Source organism: Schistocerca americana, chromosome 7 (genome assembly GCF_021461395.2).
Source record: "Schistocerca americana isolate TAMUIC-IGC-003095 chromosome 7, iqSchAmer2.1, whole genome shotgun sequence".
Lineage (NCBI taxonomy): Eukaryota > Metazoa > Arthropoda > Insecta > Orthoptera > Acrididae > Schistocerca > Schistocerca americana.
Genome location: NC_060125.1, coordinates 617,028,882 through 617,052,469, shown reverse-complemented (window position 1 = coordinate 617,052,469; position 23,588 = coordinate 617,028,882). Strand labels below are relative to the sequence as shown.

The following is a 23,588-nucleotide window of genomic DNA, read 5'->3' as shown; positions in this document are numbered from 1 at the left end:
ACCGAGCCAGTTATTCCCAAATCATACGGTATAACACTGGGTGCAAATTGATTTTCGGTTCATTCGAGAATCGTTTCCTGTAGAGTTAAGAACTACAAAGCCCAAAGTGTGGTGGTCGCGCACGACGTCAACTTCAGACAGCTGTACAGGTCGCCCACTGCAGGGCTAGGGACACCTACTGTTTTGTTAGGATACAGGCAGAGGTCCTGTGTGGCTTCGTTAGACGCATTAAATAGTATTATTCGTTGTCGTGTCTGTGGCGATAGCTGGTGGCCACGTAACACGGAAAGAAAATTTCTGACTCCAACTGCTCAACGCTGCTGAGGACGCTGCGTCAACTTGGAGTGGAAATCGATGACATCCTGGTGAGGCGGTTTGCCGCCTCCTGGCGAGGTAGGCAGCCCTTGACGGTGTCCCCTATTTGGAGAAGACCGAGACGGCAACGTGTGTCTTCGATTCACATGCGGTTTCCAGTTCTTCTCAGTCCCTCCCAGATCACTGTCCACGTTGTCCCATCAGGTGGACCGCGATGATGGATGCCATGATGTCATACTGAATGCTGAACATGTCCCCCAGTATGGCAGGCCGTCAGACTCGTGCGGTGCAGGAGTTTCAGGGCAGCTTCTGGTCTGGGCCGGAGAGGTTTCGGTGGACCCATCAGTGCTGGCTGGTGTGCTTCCTTCTATACAGTGAAGAAGGAATGATGGAAATAAAAGTAATGTTCAGTAGTGGAATTGAAATTCAAGGTGATAGCATATCATTGATACGATTCGCTGATGGCAATGCATCCGTGAGTGAGAGTTAAGAAGAAGTGCATGATTTGTTGAGTGGAATGAACAGTCTAATGAATACAGAATATGGACTGAGAGCAAATGGAGGAAAGACGAAAGTAATGAGAAGTAGCAGAATGAGAATATTGAGAAACATAACGAAGTGGATGAAGTTAAGAAATTCTATTATCAAGGCAGCAAAATAATCAATGACGGTCGAAGCAAGGAGAACATCAAGAGCAGACTAGCACAGGCAAAAAGGAATTTCTGACCAAGACAGGTCTCCTAGTATGAAACATAGACCTCAGTCTGAGGAAGAAATTTGTAATAATGTACGTTTGGAGCACAGCATTGTATGGTAGTGAACCATGGACTGTGAGTAAACCGGAACGGACGGAAAGGAAGAGAATCGAAGCATTTGAGATGTGGTGCTACAGAGGAATGTTGAAAATTAAGTCGACTGACAAAGAACGAGGAGGTTCTCACAGAATCGGAGAGGAAAAGAATATTTGGAAAACAGACAAGAAGAAGGGACAGGTTGATAGGACGCCTGTTAAGACATCAGGGAATAACTTCCAGCGTACTAGAGGGAGCTGCAGAGGGAAAAACTGTAGGGGAAGGCAGATTGGAATACATCCAACAGATAATTGAGGACGCAGATTGCAATTGCTACTCAGAGATCAAGAGGTTAGCACAGGAGAGTGATTCGTGGCTGGCCGCATCAAATCAGACAGAAGAGTGATGACTAAAAAAAAAAAAAAAAAATACGATCGCTACTAAACTTTCTCGTAAGACCAACACTTGAACAATCTCACACATGAGATGTTCGCATACCATAACCAGAGAATCGAGTGCGAACGACATGAACGCCATCACGATCCTACTGACCCAGTGATCTAGGCTAGTGGGGGTGGAGTATTTACGTCATGGAGGACAGACTCCACACTACGATGTCATTCCTAATGACCGGATCGGTTCTGTTCTTCCGCGGTCACCGGAGCTCTTCAGTTCCGCTACATCTGCTTAAAAATTTGTTAGTGTCTGCACTGCTTAGTGAAACCCCTACTGGGCTGCATCTTCTAATCATTTGCGGCTGAGATCGCTTCCAGTCTCGATGGAGAGTGTCGAAACTGCTGAAGTGTTGACGCTTCCAGAATGGCTGCTGTTGATACTTTCGCGTTATTGATTAACGGCAATGTTCGAACTTAGAAAATTTTACTCTCCGTTTCCTTCTCGCTCTGTCTGCAAGTGGAACAGAGAAGTGAATGAGTAGTGGTGGCACGGGACCAGCTCTGCCACGCCCCACAAGTTGGCTTGCGGAGTATGTATGTTAGTGGATGCTGGTACTGAAATAAAATAAAGAAAGCCACTCTAACGCAATCTTCTTCAAAATTTCGTAGCCAATGCTCAACCAGTCAACACGAAAACTCTGCCTGCGAGACTTTAGAGACAAAATAGAGAAAGATAATAACTGAAACAGCATGAAATGAGCTACTACGGGCCTGTTTTCTTATGCTATAGATAACGTTCACTTGAGATCCCATGGGAATTGTGGTAGTAATAACAAGTGCCATGGCAGATGTGAACTACGTGACCATTGTTGCGGACCACTTGTATCCCTTAACACACGAAGTCTTCCCCGAAGGTGGCGGCACCTTCCACCAGCATTGCTGTGCGTGGCATAAGGCGAGGCTAGTGTTAAGGTGGTTCGGGGTGCTTAATAATGGACTAACGCTCGTATCTTCACCATCAGATTCAGCTCATTGGAACCTGACACAACTTGTACGGGACGCTGTCCGGCACCAATTCCGCGTCCTGGAACCTCGTGCGTAAAGTTTATGGGAACTGCCTGACCTGAGCGTAGACATCTAGTGCGACGTACCTCCGGATACCTGCTAACGACTTGTCCAATGCATGCCACGCAGAATCATTGCCGTTTGCTTTCCAAAGGTGAGCCAACTCGCTACTAAGCTCGTGTATGTTTCCTTCAAGCTATTCCGGAGCGTCCAATGTACTGCGAGACGATAAATATTCGCTGCTGTAGTTTGAATCCCGTTTTGTCTACAGGTAAACAAAAGTCATACATACAATAGAAAATGCTGATTTTTAATGAGGTTCCGTCACTTTTGCGATGTCGGGGAACTAATACACGGCCTACAAATTTCGTGGAATCTGAATGTGATTCACATGCCGCCAACAGTTCTTCGAACTGCGCTTCATCTGGCCAGTAGACTTGGTCTTCGGCGAGAATTTTTGTGCTTAGCGAAGCACGTGTCTCGAACGCATCTTAGACATGCCCTTCGTGCACTGCAAACAACTGCGTGTTATCTGCACGTAGAGGTCTGAACTGAGCCTGCATACCGCCTTATCAACATACGTGTTTCCGGTGGCCAAAGTACAGCCGCAAGAAGCGTTCTTTACACGTGTTTACGAACAGTTGGAGGCGCATTGTTTCCTTACACAGCGGAGGGAGCGCCGTCGCAGCAAAGCAGTTCTCAATTCAGGTAAAGTCACTTTCACTCACAAAATTCACTCTTGTGTTGGTTTGAAGAAAGAATGTTGACCTTCATCTACCCGCTAGCTGTGTACTGTGGCGATGTAGACGCGTTGACGTTAATCTTCACCTATATTCCGGTATCCACATTACAGTGTGTGGCGAGGCTATACTTTTGCTACCCGCACTATTTTCCCTTGCCGCTTTTCAGTTTGTGAGTGGAGCCCGGGTCAGAACGATTGTAGGTAATACACACTGGCGCCTAATGAACAAAACACGATCGTACGAAATATCAGACCAACTACGATTAGATTAGATAAGATTAGTTAGATTAATACTTGTTCCATAGATCATGAATAAGACACTTCGTAATGATGTGGAACGTGTCAAGTTAATAAAAGATGTCTGCACAAGATATTAAAGTACACAAAATATTGCATGACACTAATGTTTAAGTTGTTGATTTTTTTCCCTTAATTTATGTCTAAAAATTCAGCCAATGAGTAGAAGGAATTGTCATCTAGAAATTCTTTTATTTTTAATTGTTAGTTGGCTATCTGTCAGGCTTTTGATGTTGTCTGGTAGGTGACCAAAGACCTTTGTGGCAGCATAATTTACCCCTTTCTGTGCCAAAGTCAGATTTAACCCTACATAGTGAAGATCATCCTTTCTCCTGGTGTTATAGCTATGCACATTATTACTTTTGAACTGGGTTATATTATTAACAACAAATTTCATAAGTGAATATATATACTGTGAGGTTACTGTGAGGATCCCTAGATCCTTAAATAGATGTCTGCAGGATGACCGTGGATGGTCTCCAGCAGTTATTCTGATTACACGTTTTTGAGCAATGAATACTTTTCTACTCAACGATGAATTACCCCAGAATATGATGCCATACGAAAGCAGTGAATGAAAGTTGGCATAGTAAGCTAATTTACTGAGATTCTTATCACCAAAATTTGCAATAACCCTAATAGCATACGTAGCTGAATTCAGACGTTTCAGCAGACCATCAATGTGTTTCTTCCAGTTTAACCTCTCATCAATCGACACACCTAAAAATTTTGAAAATTCTACCTTAGCTACAGACTTCTGTTCAAAGTCTATATTTTATTACTGGAGCTGTGTCATTTACTGTACAGAACTGTATATACTGTGTTTTATCAAAATTTAAAAAGAGTCCATTAGCTGAGAACCACTTAATAATTTTGTGAAAAACATCATTTACAATTACATCACTTAGTTCTTGCTTTTTGGATGTTATTACTATATTTGTATCACAGCAAAAAGAACTAACTTTGCATCTTCATCAATTTGGAATGGTAAGTCATTAATGTATATCAAGAACAGTAAAGGACCTAAGACCGAACCCTGTGGGACCCTGTACTTGATAGCCCCCCCAGTTTGAGGAATCAGCTGTCGTTTTAACATTACATGAACCACATATTTCAACTTTCTGCATTCTTCCAGTTAAGTATGAATTAAACCATTTGTGCACTGCCCCACTAAAACCATAATCATTTAGCTTATCTAAAAGAATTCCATGATTTACAAAATCAAAGGCCTTTAACAGATCACAAAAAATACCAATTGGTGATGTCCGGTTATTCAGAGCATTTAATATTTGATCAGTGAAAGCGTATATAGCATTTTCTGTTGAAAAGCCTTTCTGAAAACCAAACTGACATTTTGTTAGTACTTTATTTTTACAAATATGGGAGGCTACTCTTGAATACATTACTTTCTCAAAAATTTTTGATAGAGCTATCAGAAGAGAGATTGGGCGGTAGTTGCTGACATCCGTGGTGAGATTCAAGAGTTTCCAGCAAACAGAACACAGCATGTAATTCTGAAGGGAGAGAATTCCTCGGACATGAAAATAACTTCCCGCGTACCTCAAAACAGTATTATACGTACATCACTTTTAAGAGTGTACATTGTGTCTCAGGAGGAATGGTCAGCATTTCACGATGTGATCAATTAACGCAAAAAGTGAAATAACTGCGGGCTCTAAAATGCATACTTTAAGACCTACGAGAACTTCTTCATCTTCGATACAATGAAACAAATTTCTTGTATTACAAGCTCTTTGCTTCCCATATTTGGGGAGGAACCATTCAGTAAACGTATCGTCTAAAATCCATGCCTACGATCACTTGTTGAGTAACAGAGATGTGTTTCACAATAGCGAAGACAACAAGTGCTTTCACTCACACTCTTCAAGAGCCAATGTTAACTGGACTTTATTCTCTTACTTTAGTCCATATTACCACCTCTGTAGATATGGAGAGCAAAGAGCTTGCAGTATAAGAGTAACACAGTATCGAGAATGAAGAATTGCTCGTAGCTCTTAAAGTATCTGGACTCCAGCTGCCATTTGGTACACACCAGAAATGAGCAGGTTACGTATTTATATTCTTCTCTGTTTTCTCAGAAGTTTACCTATTAAATTGTGTTGCGTGTTTTTTTCAGCATTTAAGAAGCTGTCAGGCAGACTATAGTGCAGTTTTCATTTATGCTGAAGTTGCTTATCTCGGTTTCTGTCTGTGCTTTTAGAGTTAGTTCTTAAGTTAGTAATACTGTCATGAGTAAGATGTGTGCATGCTGTGTGCCAACTGAGCAGCAGACGGCCGCATTTTTGGCTATGGGCAGTCGTCTTCAGGCTGCAGCTTCTGGGTGTAGCAGTGGTGAAGAATACGGCGCGTTTCACAAGACATCTGAGTTGTCGCCTGTTTCGCCCGCGGGTTCTGCTGTCGAGGCACCTCCCAGTGCACCCGACACGGTGGATCCACCCTCAGACATTTACATCTACATCTACGTGATTACTCTGTCATTCACTACAAAGTGCCTGGCAGAGCGTTCAATAAACCACCTTCAAGCTGTCTCTCTACCGTTCCACTCTCGACCGACGGGCGGGAAAAACGAGCACTTAATTATTTCTGTGCGGGCCCTGATTTCTCTTGTTTTATCGTGCTGATCATTTCTCCCTATGTAAGTGGATACCAACAGCATGTTTCCGCAATCGGAGGAGAAAATTGGTGATTGAAATTTTATGAGAAGACCCTGCCGCAACGAAAAACGCCTTTGTTTTAATGATTGCCACTCCAATTCACGTATCATGTCTGTGGCACTATCTGCCCCACCTCGTCATAATACCAAACGAGCTGAGCTTCCTTTTACTTTTTCGATGTCATCCGTCACTCCCATCATGCGGACCCCACACCGCACAGCAGTACTCGCGAATAGGGGGCACAAGCGCGGTGTAAGCAGTTTCTTTAGTAGACCTGTTAGACCTTCTAAGTTTTCTGCCAATGAATCGCAGTCTTTGGTTGGCTCTACCCACAACATTATCTATGTGATCGTTCCAATTTATGGTTATTTGTAATTGTAATCCCTAAGTATTTAATTGAATTTACAGCTTTCAGATTTGTGTGACTTATAGCGTAATCGAAATTTAGCGGGTTTCTTTTGGTACTCATGTGAATAATCTCTCACTTTTCTTTATTCAGCGTCAATTGCCACTTTTCGCACCATACAGATATCTTATCCAAATTATTTTGCAATTCGTTTTGGTCATCTGATGACTTTACATGGAGGTAAATCATATGCAAACAATCTAAGACGGCTACTGAGATTGTCTCCTATATCATTAATATAGATCAGGAACAGCAAAGGGCCTATAACACTTCCTTGGGGAACGGCGGATAGTATTTCTGTTCTACTCGATGACTTTCAGTCTATTACCACGAACTGTGACCTTTCTGACAGGAAATCACAAATCCAGTGGCACAACGTAGGCGATATTCCATAAGCGTGGTTAGAAGATCCATGTGACGAACGGTGTCGAAAGCCTTCTGGAAATCTAAAAACATGGAATTAATATGAAACCCCCTGTCGATAGCACTCATTACTTCATGAGTATAAAGAGCTTGTTGTATTTCGCAAGAACGATATTTTCTGAATCCCTGCTGACTACATATCAATAAATCGTTTTCTTCGAGGTACTTCACAATGTTCAAATACAGTATATGTTCCAACACCCTACTGCAACGTGACTTTAGTGATATGGGCCTGTAATTCTACAGATTACACGAGGATGAGTGGCGGGTGTAACACGTTTTTGTCGCTCGAAGCGGAGGGCCAATCTGGAGGCTGGCGTCTGATCTCACCCATCCATCCTGCGATCGGACAGGTGGCTCCTTGAGCAGGGTCCGAGTAGGTACACTGGGGGGGGGGGGTTACTAGTTATCAGGAATTCCAACGTTAGGCGTTTAAAACACTCTCAGTATTCGCCCAATATTTGTCCATGTCCGCAGAACCCAGGCAATTTTACCTGTGTTAAAAAAGTTACATCTTGGTTAATATGTAAGATATAACACAATTTTAAACCCATTTTGTCTTCTTTAGTATGCAGCTTTGAACAAAATCCTGTCTGGTATTGCATGGACAAATTATATGAGTATACATGACACTGTTTTCGTAAAATTAAAAAAAAGATCATGTACATTCATATAGGTAGAGTAAATGACTTCATGAATACATAATTATCTGTGCTGAATGTCGTATTTAAATACTTTAGCACACTCTGCATGGACTAGCACTGCATTTTCAGACAAAATATTTTAAAACAGCTTTCCACACACAATGCCACACATCAATTTCCGCACTAATAACTTGACTCCTTGCGAGATACTTTGTCGCTTCCTTATCTTGATTTTGAAAAACTAAAGTAACGTACACGGAAGGCATATTGTTTTCTTTGTAGGTAGTAAATGTTTCAGGAGCTGTTGGCAAGATTGGTAATGAAGTCTGTTGTTGTCATTATCTTGGTGTTAAATGAACTGTGTAAAAATGCATTCCCTATTTCTAGTAACTGCTACTGAGAAAACAGTTTCCGAAACCATTTTACAATTCATTACCTAAACACATTGACTTGCGGCCGCTTTCAAATACACCTGTGTCGTGCATGTCTTCTTCACTATATACATCGTAGACAATGTCTCCAAAATTCAGCAAATCGACAATTTCTTCATTAGATAAACGACGTCGCGCCATTTCTTTTACACAGTATACTAAGAACATTCTCTATCTGCAGGAAAAAAGTGACACATAACAAACGAAATAACACGAAACAATAATGCGCATTGACATTGTCTCTCCTTGAAACTATTAAATAACAATATAAAAACCGTATATCTATAGTCAGAGGTGCGGACATGTTGATGTTGTTGTGGTCTTCAGTCCTGAGACTGGTTCGATGCAACTCTCCATGCTACTCTATCCTGTGCAAGCTGCTTCATCGCCCAGTCCCTACTGCAACCTACATCCTTCTGTATCTGTTTAGTGTATTCATCTCTTGGTCTCCCTCTACGATTTTTACCCTCCACGCTGCCCTCCAATACTAAATTGGTGATCCCTTGATGCCTCAGAACATGTCCTACCAACCGATCCCTTCTTCTAGTCAAGTTGTGCCACGAACTTCTCATCTCCCCAATTCTAGTCAATACCTCCTCATTAATTATATGATTTACCCATCTAATCTTCAGTATTCTCCTGTAGCACCACATTTCGAAAGCTTCTATTCTCATCTTGTCCAAACTAGTTATCGTCCATGTTTCACTTCCATACACGGCTACACTCCATATAAATATTTTCAGAAACGACTCCCTGACACTTAAATCTATACTCGATGTTAACAAATTTCTCTTCTTCAGTAACGCTTTCCTTGCCATTGCCAGTCTACGTTTTATATCTTCTCTACTTCGACCATCATCAGCTATTTTGCTCCCCAAATAGCAAAACTCCATTACTACTTTAAGTGTCTCATTTCCTAATCTAATTCCCTCAGCATCACCCGACTTAATTCGACTACACTCCATTATCCTCGTTTTGCTTTTGTTGATTTTCATCTTATATCCTCCTTTCAAGACACTATACATTCCGTTCAACTGCTCTTCCAAGTCCTTTGCTGTCTCTGACAGAATTACAATGTCATCAGCGAACCTCAAAGTTTTTATTTCTTCTCCTTGGATTTTAATTCCTACTCCGAACTTTTCTTTTGTTTCCTTTATTGCTTGCTCAATATACAGATTGAATAACATCGGGGAGAGGCTAGAACCCTGTCTCACTCCCTTCCCAACCGCTGCTTCCCTTTCATACCCCTCGACTCTTATAACTGCCATCTGGTTTCTGTACAAATTGTAAATAGCCTTTCGCTCCTTGTATTTTAGCCCTGCCACCTTCAGAATTTGAAAGAGAGTATTCCAATCAACATTGTCAAAAGATTTCTCTAAATCTACGAATGCTAGAAACGTAGGTTTGCCTTTTCTTAATCTTTCTTCTAAGATAAGTCGTAGGGTCAGTATTGCCTCACGTATTTCAACATTCCTACGGAATCCAAACTGATCTTCCCCGAGGTCGGCTTCTATCAGTTTTTTCATTCGTCTGTAAAGAATTCGCGTTAGTATTTTGCAGCTGTGACTTGTTAAACTGATAGTTCGGTAATTTTCACATCTGTCAACACCTGCTTTCTTTGGGATTGGAATTATTATATTCATCTTGAAGTCTGAGGGTATTTCCCCTGTCTCATACATCTTGCTCACCAGATGGTAGAGTTTTGTCAAGACTGGCTCTCCCAAGGCTGTCAGTAGTTCTAATGGAATGTTGTCTACTCCGGGAGCCTTGTTTCGACTCAGGTCTTTCAGTGCTCTGTCAAACTCGTCAAGCAGTATCATATCTCCCATTTCATTTTCATCTGCATCCTCTTCCATTTCCATAATATTGTCCTCAGGTACATCGCCCTTGTACAGACCCTCTACATACTCCTTCCACTTTTCTGCTTTCCCTTCTTTGCGTAGAACTGGGTTTACATCAAAGCTCTTGATATTTATGCAAGTGGTTCTCCTTTCTCCAAAGATCTCTTTATTTTTCCTGTAGGCAGTATCTATCTTATGGTTCAAATGGCTCTGAGCACTATGGGACTTAACATCTGTGGTCATCAGCCCCCTAGAACTTAGAACTACTTAAACCTAACTAACCTAAAGACATCACACAACACCCAGCCATCACGAGGCAGAGAAAATCCCTGACCCCGCCGGGAATCGAACCCGGGAACCCGGGCGTGGGAAGCGAGAACGCTACCGCACGACCACGAGTGTATCTATCTTACCCCTAGTGAGATAAGCCTCTACATCCTTACATTCGTCCTCTAGCCATCCCTGCTTAGCCATTTTGCACTTTCTGTCGATATCATTTTTGAGACGTTTGTATTCCTTTTGACCTGCTTCATTTACTGCATTTTTATATTTTCTCCTTTCATCAATTAAATTCATTATTTCTTCTGTTACCCAAGGATTTCTACTAGCCCTCGTCTTTTTACCTATTTGATCCTCTCCTGCCTTCACTATTTGATCCCTCAAAGCTCCCCTTTCTTCTTCTACTCTATTTCTTTCCTCCATTCCTGGCAATTGTTCCATTATGCTCTCCCTGAATCTCTGAACAACCTCTGGTTCTTTCAGTTTATCCAGGTCTCATCTCCTTAAATTCCCACCTCTTTGCAGTTTCTTCAGCATAGCGCATCGTTTTTCAATCAACAAAATACGCTGTCCAGGAGAACCTACGGGCTTGGCGCTTTTGGAACGGAGCGCGGCCCGTAGTATGAGGGCTATTTGGAAAGTAAGGTCCGACAGGGTGCTGAAATGGAAACCGCAGCGAAAATCCTATGAAGCTTTGCACAGACGTGCGTTGATTGCGACACGTCGCTCTTTTCGGTTCTGAGCGCACAGTGAGCAAGTAAAGATGCCTAGAACAACGGTGTCTCCCACCAAGTACGAGGGCCTGGTGTGAAATAGTGCCTGATGTCATGCAGCCCACATAACATGGCTGTCATGCGTTTCCTTTTGCAAGACTATTCTCGGCCGCACTCTGAAGAGGCAATGAAGAAGCTCCAGCAGCGTTCTCGATGGGGAGTGTGTGACCACCCACAATAGAGCCAGTAATTGACTCTCGCTGAGTTTCATCTCTGCTCACATGAGCCGCTAGCTATGAAGACACGTGCTGGCAGAGACAACGAGCCGTAGACCAGTGTAGAGAACTGGCAGGAAGAACAGGTACCTTGCTTCTATGAAGTGGGTTTTGAAAAGTTGGTGCAACGCTACGGCAGATGCCTAAATAGGAGCGTCGATTATTTTCACAAGGGTTTCCATTTTGCTACCGATAGGACCTTATTTTCCAAATAGGCCTCGGCATCTACGGGCTTAGCGCTGGGAGAAAAAGCCCCTTAGACAGAGCGGCAAAAGAAGCAATTGTGCACTTGACATGTCTGCCCAGGGCCCTCTTCCGAGATGTGGAGGAGGCTTTGCCTGCAACTATCGAGCGAGCACGGTGTAGTCGTCTGCAGGTTACGACTCACGTCAGGAACAAAGGCTCCTATCGTTTCCCTTCTGAGGCCATCCTCAGTTCGTACAGGCGGCTGGCAGAGGTGGTGAAGGCTGCTGGCCCCACCCACAGAGTGCTGGAGGAGCTCGCAATTTGCAGCATTGTACCCAGATTCCATTGGGGTCATTTGATTTGAAGGAAAGTGGACGACCCCAAACAACTCTTCGTCGACTCTGAGAGGGTCTTGGCGGCAGATTTCTGGACCTGCATTATCGGATGGGGAATTGTAGGACTCCTCTTGATAGGTCAGGGATGCTCTTTACAAAGTAAGCATTGAACATTCGCCAGACTACTCACAGACAGCGAAAACAGACCGCATTGAGAGTGAAGACATTTGGCCTCTCAAAATTTTATCAGTAAATGCTTGAAATATTCGTAACAAAGTTCCCAAATTTGCTGCCCGCCAGGAATCTTCTCGCCCTCAAATTATTCTCTGAACTGAGAGCTGGATGAAGACATCATGGTAACTACCACCTGTCTGAATCCTGAATACGTCGTAAGAAGCTCTGAGATATTTAGCTGTTCATAGAACGTCAGTGAACTGCAGTTGACAGAATTATTGTCTCTACCGAGGTCGAATTTGAGTGTGACAGCAAAGTTATATGGTCGTGTATAAACGGTCCAGGTGAAATCAAGTTAAATCTGATACCGTATAAAAGGTCCAATCAATTGAAAGAAAGCAGCCCTCGGTCAGTATTTTTAACGAAGTAACCGGGTTTCAACATTGCTAAAAGTGTCTTCCTCAGAATTTAAATCAAAGAATGGTCTATTACATGGTCACAGAATTATGACTAAAAACGTATGATACAGAATATAAGTTCAGAATCATTGTGAAAGACTGGCAGTACCTATATGTCATTTATAAAATAATAAATATGGTAAAAGGGGATTAGTCACAAAGATATTCAAGGTAAAAAATTGTGATAGGGCGTTGCAAACGGATAGTCCGTTTGCAACCTCTAACAGCGTAAGTAACGACCAGTCCTTAGTAGCTCGTCATGACATATAAGTACTGCCAGTCTTTCACGATGATTCTGCACTTATACTCTGTATCATGCGCTTTTAGTCATAATTCTGTGACCATGTTACAGACTGTTCTTTGATTTAAATTCTGAGGAAGACACTCCTAGCAGTGTTGAAACCCGGTTAATTCGTTAAGAATAGTGACCGATGGCTATTTTCTTTCAATTGTAACTATTCACGGTCTCTGAACGTGCAGCATGTACAAAATTTTGAGGTCCAATCGAGTTAATTATTGAATACTTTTACCGGCCACCCGATTCAGGTGTGACTGTTTTAGAGTCACTGAAAGAAAGTCTACAGTCAGCAGTGCGGAAAATTGCCAGATCATGCAATATTAGATGGAGGTAGCTCCAACCTACTGAGTAAGGACTGGGACGTGTATGGACTTACTGCAAGGGGTTCAGATAGACAGTCCTGCGAAGTTCTTTTGAACAGTTTTTTCGAAAACTGTCTTCAGCAGATAGTTTGGCAGCCCACACGGAATGGAAATATTTAAGACCTAGATCGAAGTCGTCAATACAGACGCAGGAATTGGTGACCGTGATGTCTTCATAGCTACTTTGGTTGCTAAATAAAGCAATCCAGAAGGCCAGGAGACTATTTCGGATGGAAAGAGAAGATACAAAGTTGTTACCATCCGACATAGACAGTTAATTAGTATCATTTAGTTCAAGTGCAAGGGACGTAGAGGAAATATGGGCAAATCATACTCTGGAGAAGTATGTTCTAAGTAAGTGGATTAAAAACGGAAAAGACCAACCGTGGTTTAACAACGAAATTCGAAAAATGCTGTAGAAACAAGGGCTGTTGCTCTCTCGGTTGAAGAGGGAACTTGCAAAAGACGACTGGAAAATGTGAGTAGAAATTCGTACTTCTGTAAAAAGATAGACGCACGAATCTTACAACTACCACCGTCAGACGTTAGTAACAGATTGCGAGCTAACATCCCAGATATGTTCAGGCTTACATGCGGTTCCTCTTCGTCGAAATATCTTGGCACAAAGTCGTCTAGCTGTTGAACAACACATGTCGCATTACTCGCCCTAAATTAGAAACTTGAGACCCTTTGGTTAAACTGTCTGGTTAACGGCCAGTTTGCGAGATATAACGTTAACATAACATATATAAACAGTAATGATAATATCAGGAACTAAATTAAAGATACATAAATGATATAGGCCACAAAGTTGCTATTTACTTAGAATAATGTTTATTCAGAAAGCATACTAATAGAGAAAGTGGTCTTATTTAGAGTTACTGTTACACTCGAACGCACATCCATTTGACACAGTTCGATCATTCACAATCTCACTACGAAACGCAATACTCCACCTCGTCTTTTATACGAAAAGTTAGAGTTCACGCCAGGCGCGCGATACCACACAACGCGAAATTTTCTAAGTCGTTTCACTTCATAGCTGCCTAAAGACTGACTGTCTGCTTTCGCGTCTCAATCTCGACCATTGACTTTGGTGTCTCCAACCGTGCCGTCTGCACCGGCACTTTCTCCGTCCGTCTCCGACAGCATTAGCCGCGCGCCGAATATCCTCGCTCAACTGAGTAGGTCAGTTCCCTTTCCTGAAACCGTCCATCGGATTGGCTACAGCTTATTCTACATTATTTTACATTTTAATATATTTAAATAATCAAAGCCTTACCACTTTCACGTTCTAAATGAAGTAACGATAGTATCCATTACATTATAAACGTGAAATTCTTGTACATAAAACTAATACAATTTGTTTCTTAATTTTGAATGTCACGGCCAATAGCGTTGTACCAATGTGCTTTCTGCTAAATGAATAAATAAGTAACTATTATGCAGTACACTTTACAACAAATATTCTATTAGCTAATGATTGAATAACGTGTCATGCTGTCATCGCTCAATGTGATTTCTGTGGAGGAAATGTTGATCTGATGCTTAACTGAAAATACTGATAATTTAAATTCACTGCATCGTTCAAAGAAATGAAGTTACAGAGTTGATATTTACAGCATTTGTCATTTTAATGACGCGCTTCTATGTAAAATGTCGATCATTAAGATCGACCAAAGCGTTTAGATTTTAGCATTCAGGTCTTTGTTACCATACTTGTTAATTTCACAAAACTGTTATAGATATGAACAATGTTCAAGATTTATTGGGATCATCACAAAAATTTATGAAGGATGGTAGATTAAAATAACTGTGGCTTAATTCCCTGTATTACTGCAGAATTAAATAGTTTCTATAAATGTTTCCCTTTATGCTGATCTTAGGTCCACCATATTTAACACTGCTACGTCACGAGAAAAGGTTGTATACATGGAAGAACCCTGGAGATACTAAAAGGTTTCAGATAGATTATATAATGGTAAGACAGAGATTTAGGAACCAGATTTTAAATTGAAAGACATTTCCAGTGGCAGATGTGGACTCTGACCACAATCTATTGCTTATGAACTGTAGATTAAAACTGAAGAAACTGCAATAATGTGGGAATTTAAGGAGATGGGACCTCGATAGACTGAAAGAACGAGAGGTTGTACAGAGTTTCAGGGAGAGCATTAGGGAACAATTGACAGGAATGGGGGAAAGAAATACAGTAGAAGAAGAATGGGTAGCTTTGAGGAATTAAATAGTGAGGGCAGCAGAGGATCAAGTAGGTAAAAAGACGAGAGCTAGTAGGAATCCTTGGGTAACAGAAGAGATAATGAATTTATTTGATGAAGGAGAAAATGCAAAAATGCAGTAAGTGAAGCAGGCAAATGGGAATACAAACGTCTCAAAAATGAGATCGACAGGAAGTGCAAAATGGCTAAGCAGGGATGGCTAGAGGAAAAATGTAAGGATGTAGAGTCTTATATCACAAGGGGTAAGATAGATACTGCCTACAGGAAAATTAAAGAGACCTTTGGAGAAAAGAGAACCACTTGCATGAATATCAAGAGTTCAGATGAAAACCTAGTTCTAAGGAAAGAAGGGAAAGCAGAAAGGTGGAAGAAGTATGTAGAGGGTCTATACAGAGGCGATGTACTTGAGGACAATATTATGGAAATGGAAGAGGATGTAGATGAAGATGAAATGGGAGATACGATACTGTGTGAAGAGTTTGACAGAGCACTGAAAGACCTGAGTCGAAACAAGGCCCCGGGAGTAGACAACATTCCATTAGAACTACTGACGGCCTTGGGACAGCCAGTCCTGACAAAACTCTACCATCTGGTGAGACGAAATTCCCTCAGACTTCAAGAAGATTCCATCCCAAAGAAAGCAGGTGTTGACAGATGTGAAAATTACCGAACTATCAGTTTAATAAGTCACAACTGCAAAATACTGACGCGAATTCTTTACAGACGAATGGAAAAACTGGTAGAAGCCGACCTCGGGGAAGATCAGATTGGATTCCGTAGAAATGTTGGAACACGTGAGGCAATACTAACCCTGATCTTAGAAGAAAGATTAAGGAAAGGCAAACATACGTTTCTAGCATTTGTAGACTTAGAGAGAGCTTTTGACAATGTTGACTGGAATACTCTCTTTCAAATTCTGAATGTGGCAGCGGTAAATTACAGGGAGCGAAAGGCTATTTACAATTTGTACAGAAATCAGATGGCAGTTACAAGAGTCGAGGGACATGAAAGGGAAGCAATGGTTGGGAAGGGAGTGAGACAGGGTTGTAGCCTCTCCCCGATGCTATTCAATCTGTATATTGAGAAATAAAAACACTGAAGTTCGCCGATGACATTGTAATTCTGTCAGAGACAGCAAAGGACTTGGAAGAGCAGTTGAACGGAATGGACAGTGTTTTGAAAGGAGGGTATAAGATGAACATCAACAGAAGCAAAACGAGGATAATAGAATGTAATCGAATTAAGTCGGGTTATGCTGAGGGAATTAGATTAGGAAATGAGACGCTTAAAGTAGTAAAGGAGTTTTGCTATTTGGGGAGCAAAATAACTGATGATGGTCGAAGTAGAGAGGATATAAAATGCAAACTGGCAATGGCAGGGATAGCGTTCTGTTAATATTGAGTATAGGTTTAAGTGTCAGGAAGTGTTTTCTGAAGGTATTTGTATGGAGTGTAGGCACACATGGAAGTGAAACATGGACGATGAATAGTTTAGACAAGAAGAGAATAGAAGCTTTCGAAATGTGGTGCTACAGAAGAATGCTGAAGATTAGATGGGTAGATCACATAACTAATTACGAGGTATTGAACAGAATTGGAGAGAAGAGGAGTTTGTGGCACAACTTGACTAGAAGAAGGGATCGGTAGTAGGACATGTTCTGAGGCATCAAGGGATCACCAATTTAGTAATGGAGGTCAGCGTGTAGGGTAAAAAGCGTTGATGGAGACCAAGAGATGAATACACTAAGCAGATTCAGAAGGACGTAGGCTGCAGTAGGTACTGGGAGATGAAGAAGCTTGCACAGGATAGAGTAGCATGGAGAGCTGCATCAAACCAGTCTCACGACTGAAGACCGCCACAACAACAACGTCTCCTTAGCCACAAACGGCTTCTACTGGGTTTCCCTGTGATGCACGTCGTTGTCTGTCTCACTTGCACACTACAGCACTTAGGCCTCAATAGACAATAGACGCCTGTGAGTTTCCGCACGTCTTTGTGGCAAACGGTCCTGGACGACAAGATTCGTTTCACAATTCTTGAAGGTTGACTCTTTCGGCCATATACTTAAATGAGAGCAAAATTCTCGCTAACTCACAGGATCTTGACGAGAATCCGAACAAATTTTGGTTCAACGTAAAATCGCTAAGTGGCTCTGAGGCTTCTATCCAGTCAGTCGTTGACCAGTCGGATGTGGCAGTAGAGGACAGCAAACGTAAAGCTGGAGTTTGAAGTTTCCCATATAAGAAATCGTTCACATAGAAGAATTGCGCAAACATACCGTTGTTTTGCCGTCACCCAGACTTCTGTATGTATGACATAGCAATAAGCATCGCTGGTCTAGAGAAACAACTGAAAGAATTGAAAGTAAATAAATTTCCAGGTGATGATGGTATCGCAGTTCGCTTTTAGAAAGAGTACTGTGCAGTATTGGTCCCTTATTTAGCTTCCATTCATCGCGAATCTCCAGCCCAGCACAATGTCTCAAGCGACAGGAAAGGAAAAAATGTTACTATTTTATATAAGAAGGGTGAAAGAACGTGCCAGCAAAATTAAGGACCAGTGTTATTAACATCGGTCTGGTGCAGAATCCTGTATCATCATCTCAGTTCCAGTATAGTATATTTTCTTGTGGAGAAAAAGCTTCTTTCGACAAATCTACACTGCCTTAGAAAGCATCGCTGCTGCGAAACTCAGCTTACCCATTTCGCGCATAAGACAATGCGGACGTGGATGAAGTGCAACAGGCTGTTTCCATATTCCTGTATTTACGTAAAGCATTTGATTCGGCCTCACACTAACTGTTAACGAAGGTGCAAGCATGCGGAATAGTTTTCCAGGTATGTGTGCCCCACGAAGTCTTCTTAAGTAAAGGAAAACAGTATTAGTCTTCGACAGCGAGTGTTCATCAGAGAACAAGAGTGCACCACAGTTCCACTCATTAATAGCCAAAGAAATTCCTCGTCTACTCGTGATGAGTTCTCTTCGACGTGATACAGTAGGACCTCTCTGAATCCGGGAATGTGGCGTCTCCTTGGAGCACAACAGTCATGCCTGCTGACTGTGAAGGTACCCTTTCTCGAAGTCGTTGCGTAACTGTGGCAAATTGTTTATGTGACGGAGTCGGAGGTTGTGACGAACGATCTTGATAAAGGCGACGAGCAGCTCTTCCATTCATCTACATCTACATGATTACTGTGCAATTGACATTGAAGTGCTTGGCAGAGGGTTCATCGAACCACAATCATACTACCTCTCTACCATTCCACTCCCGAACAGCGCGCGGGAAAAAGGAACACCTAAACATTTCTCTTCGAGCTCTGATTTCTCTTGTTTTATTTTGATGATAATTCCTACCTATGTAGGTTAGGCTCAACAAAATATTATCGCATTTGGAAGAGAAAGTTGGTGACTGAAATTTCGTAAATAGATCTCGCCGCGACGAAAAACGTCTTTGCTTTAATGACTTCAATCGCAACTCGCGTATCACATCTGCCACACTCTCTCTACTATTACATGATAATGCAAAACGAGGTGCCCTTTTTTGCACCCTTTCTATGTCCTCCGTCAATCCAACCTGGTAAGGACCCCACACCGCGCTGCAATATTGTAACAGAGGACGAACGAAAGTAGTGTAAGCTGTCTCTTTAGTGGACTTATTGCATCTTCTAAGTGTCCTGCCGGTGAAACGTAACCTTTGGCTCGCCTTCCCCACAATATTATCTAACATCCAGGTACTTAGTTGAATTGACAGCCTTGAAACTTGTACTATTTATCGAGTAATCGAATTCCAACGGATTTCTTTTGGAACTTATGTGGATCACCTCACACTTTTCGTTATTTAGCGTCAACTGCCACCTGCCACACCATACAGCAATCGTTTCTAAATCGCTTTGCAACTGACACTGGTCTTCGGATGACCTTCCTAGATGGTAAATTACAGCATCATCTGCGAACAACCTAAGAGAACTGCTCATATTGTGACCCAGGTCATTTATATAGATCAGGAACAGCAGAGGTCCCAGGACGCTTCCCTGGGGAACACCTGATATAACTTCAGTTTTACTCGATGATTTGCAATCTATTACTACGAACTGCGACCTTCCTGACAGGAAATCACGAATCCAGTCGCACAACTGAGACGATACCCCAATGGCCTGCAGATTGATTAGAAGTCGCTTGTGAGGAACGGTGTCAAAAGCTTTCCGAAAATCTAGAAATACGGAATCAACTTGAGATCCCCTGTCGATAGCGGCCATTACTTCGTTGCACAAGAACGATGTTTTCTGAAACGATGCTGATTACGTATCAATAGATCGTTCCCTTCGAGGTGATTCATAATGTATACAGTATATGCTCCAAAACTCTACTGCAAACCGACGTCAATGATATAGGTCTGTAGTTCGATGGAATACTCCTACTACCCTTCTTAAGCACTGGTACGACCTGCACAATTTTCCAATCTGTAGGTACAGATCTATAGGTGAGCGAGCGATTGTATATGATTGCTAAGTAGGGAGCTATTGTATCACCGTAATCTGAAAGGAATCTAATCGGTATACAATCTTGACCTGGAGACTTGCCTGTATCAAGCGATTTGAGTTGCTTCGCAACCCCTAAGGTATCTACTTCTTCGCCATACAGAAGGATCATATACGTGTATCCTGCAAACGTGTTCTCAACCATGTTGCTCTAACATTCAGAACCACGCGAATGAGAGTCGAACCACGTCTAAGAGGTAGGAAAAACATCAAATGACATCAGCCGATCCGACGTAACCACTTCCCCGCCATGACTAACCTGTTGCACACATACCTAGCAAACATGTTTTCAAAAGGCTGTAACGCATGAAAACGGCTGCGGACATAGGTTCCTATTTAAAATATTATGTACTCTCTCCGCTCCACAAGCCATAGAAGTTTTTAACGGGAATTTCGGAACACCCTGATGCACAAATAATCTGGTGGACAGGGTAAGCAGCAGTCGGTGGCTGTTTGCTGATGATCCTGTGGAGTATGTGAGAGTGTCATCGTTGACTGTAAGTGTTCAAATGGTTGAAATGGCTCTGAGCACCATCGGACTTCTGAGGCCAGTAGTCCCCTACAACTTTAAACTACTTAAACCTAACTAACCTAAGCACATCACACACATCCATGCCCGCAGGATTCGAGCCTGCGACCGTAGCGGTCGCGCAGTTCCAGACTGTAGCGCCTAGAAGCGCTCGGCCACCACGGCTGACTGTTGTAACCTCCCCTTCACTTATCGACTTTAATGGCAGCGAAAAATTAAACCGCGTGTACCTAATGGAAATTTGGGAAAAGCAATCCTCGCCGAAGCTAATTTGTCGGTAATGAGGGAGGAAAGGGTTACATCTAAATGAAAGGAAAAATGCAAATGAAATTGGTGGGAATTAGTTTTGAAAAGGGGTAAAGTTAATAAAGAAAGTAAATGTGCGGTCGTTACGTTAACAATTAACTGGCGTTAATGAGATATTCGAGATTTTGGGAAAATTACGGTCGCCAGTCCCATGGACAACTACTATAATAACTGAAAATGAAAGATTAATGCACATATATTTAGCACTAAAAGCGTGCAAACTGAAGGTTGACATGTGTTGTGTGAAAACTGAATGTTTGTCAGAAGTAATAAATTTCGCTACACTCTGACTTAATTTAGCAAAAGAATTAATAAAACCGGAAAATTGAAAGTTGATTTAGTGACTGAAATTAATAGTGAACTTTGTTTCTGAAGCACTACGAAATTCAGTAAAATAAGGCTAGTCTTGCTCTACTTCAACAATCATTTAAAAAGCTACTTGAATCTATGCAATTTATAAATAAGAGGTTTAACTTTGAACTTGAATTAAATGATTCTGAACAATTAACAATAGTAAAATTTAGTACGTACCAAGCTGAGCTGCAGTCACAGGTAAGCTAAAATATGATAACAAAACTCGCACACTTAATTTGTGCTTGTGTAATCTAAATATTGTAGCCAGCTATGAATACCTTGAAATTAAAGCAGTGAAATGGAATGATATTACATTAATGCTGGCGTTTGAATTTCAACGACACTCGGGTTCATTCCGGAAAAGGAAGTGACCCTGCTTAGTAATGCAATTGGGACAATGAGCAACCGTCGCTGTTGCAGAAACTGGATGTTGGCGCGCCTTCTTCTCGACACGGTCACCAGGCGAAACGGGCTCTTGATGTGCGCCAGCTAATGCTTCCCGTCCGCGACACCGTGTCAGAAACTATCATAGCAAGTCGAGCGCAATTACATGCTGCCAAACCCCGAAAGCGCGGCAACTCGCGGGAGCTTCACACAACACCTGCTCCACCGCCCTACTCCAGCCAGACTCTCTCTGACCGCGCTCCACGCGGCACAGTTAACACTACCAAGGCGTTACAAAGTGTAGGAGGATACAAGATGACTTAGACAAAATTTGTAGTTGGTACGGTGAAGTGCAACTAGGTTTATGTAAGCGCAGAAAAATGTAAGTTTGCGGATCAGTAGCAAAAACAAACGCATAATGTTCTAATATAGTTATAGTAGTGTGCTGTTTGACAAAGTCACATCAATTAGGTATCTAGGACTAACGTTGAAATTCAATGTGAAATGGAATAAGCATACATGGAGCGTAGCAAGGAAGGCGAATGATCGACTTTGGTATAATGGGAGAATATTAGGAAAGTACGGTTCAATTTAAAGGAGATCGCATACAGGATGTTAGTGCGACCAAGTGCTGAATACTCTTCAAGTGTTTGGGATCCGCACCAGATCGGATTAAAGAAAGTCACCGAAGCAGTTCAGAGGTGGACTGCTAGAGATAAACAACACGGAAGTATTACAGAGATGTTTCGGGAACTCAAATGGGACTCATCAGAGGGATGCCGATGTTCTTTTCAAGGACCAATATTGAGAACATTTAGAGAACCGGCATTTGAAGCTGACTGCAGAACGTTTCTACTGCCACCAGCGTACATTTCGCGTAATGACCACGAAGGTAAGATGGGCTCGTATGGAGGTACATGGCCTTTCGTATTTTCCTTGCTCTTTATGCTCTTTACGGCTGTTGAACAGAAAAGGAAGTGACTAGTAGCGGTACGGGGTACCTCCCGTACGGTGGCTTCCAGAGAATGCATGTAGAAGTACGTACATTTTAGAGCCCATGTAAACTTGACTTTTTTACTCGGAATGGTCATTCCTTTTACCCTGGAACACTCTGTACATATACCGAGCGGGGTGGCGCAGTGGTTAGACACTGGACTCGCATTCGGGAGGACGACGGTTCAATCCCGCGTCCGGCCATCCTGATTTAGGTTTTCCGTGATTTCCCTAAATCACTCCAGGCAAATGCCGGGATGGTTCCTCTGAAAGGGCACGGCCGACTTCCTTCCCCATCCTTCCCTAATCCGATGAGACCGATGACCACGCTGTCTGGTCTCCTTCCCCAAACCAACCAACCAACCACTCTGTACATAAATAGCGTTGGAGAAAGAATCGAAATTTCGACGACGATTTTTACCGATGATGCTCTTGCATACAAAGAAGTCGCAGCGAAATGCAGGAAGATCTGCAAAAATTCAACGTTTGGTGCAGGGAGTGTCAATTGATCTTCAATACAAACAAATTCATCGTATTGAATATACGTAGACAAAAAGATTACACGATCTCAGAACAATCACTGGAAGCAGTTACTTACATAAAATATCTCTGAGTGTCTGTACGGAACGATTTAAAGTCTAAGGACCGTATAAAACTAATCGAAGGAAGGGAAACGTCACACTGAGTTCCACTTGATGAATCCTCAGAAAATATATACCATCAGCCGAGGAAGCAGCTTACAAAACAATCGTTGGAGTAATTCTTGAATATTGCTCGTCAGTGTGGGATTCATACGGAGATGATAATCAAACACCAGTGGCAGAGGCTGTAAAAGAGGCGTTCTGCATCACGGAACGGTCTACTGTTAAAAGTTCCGACAGCGCAGATTCCTAGAAGAGTCAAGAAATATACTGCTTTCTCTTACGCATATCTCGAGAAGAGGCAATGAAGACAAAATCAGAGATTTGAGCTGACATGGAGGCCTACAGGCCATCGTTAATCCCGCGAACTATTCGCGACAGGAACAGGAAGATGTTAAGTGACAGCCACACACCGCAAAATGGCTTACGGAGTACAGATGCAGATGTGGATATCTCTGTGTGATCTCAAAGTTTATCGTCTACCTCGTTTCGGAAACT

General features: G+C 42.2%; 1 protein-coding gene across 1 annotated transcript in view; it reads left to right on the top strand.

Moving 5' to 3' along the window:
* Positions 1–3,210: 3,210 nt before the first annotated feature.
* Positions 3,211–23,588, top strand: part of LOC124623147 (cytochrome P450 6a2-like) — a 128,747-nt gene continuing 108,369 nt past the window's right edge. Inside the window, exon 1 of the mRNA XM_047148938.1 lies at positions 3,211–3,274. The gene's annotated coding sequence lies outside the window, so the exon portion shown is untranslated. The remainder of the gene's footprint in view (positions 3,275–23,588) is intronic.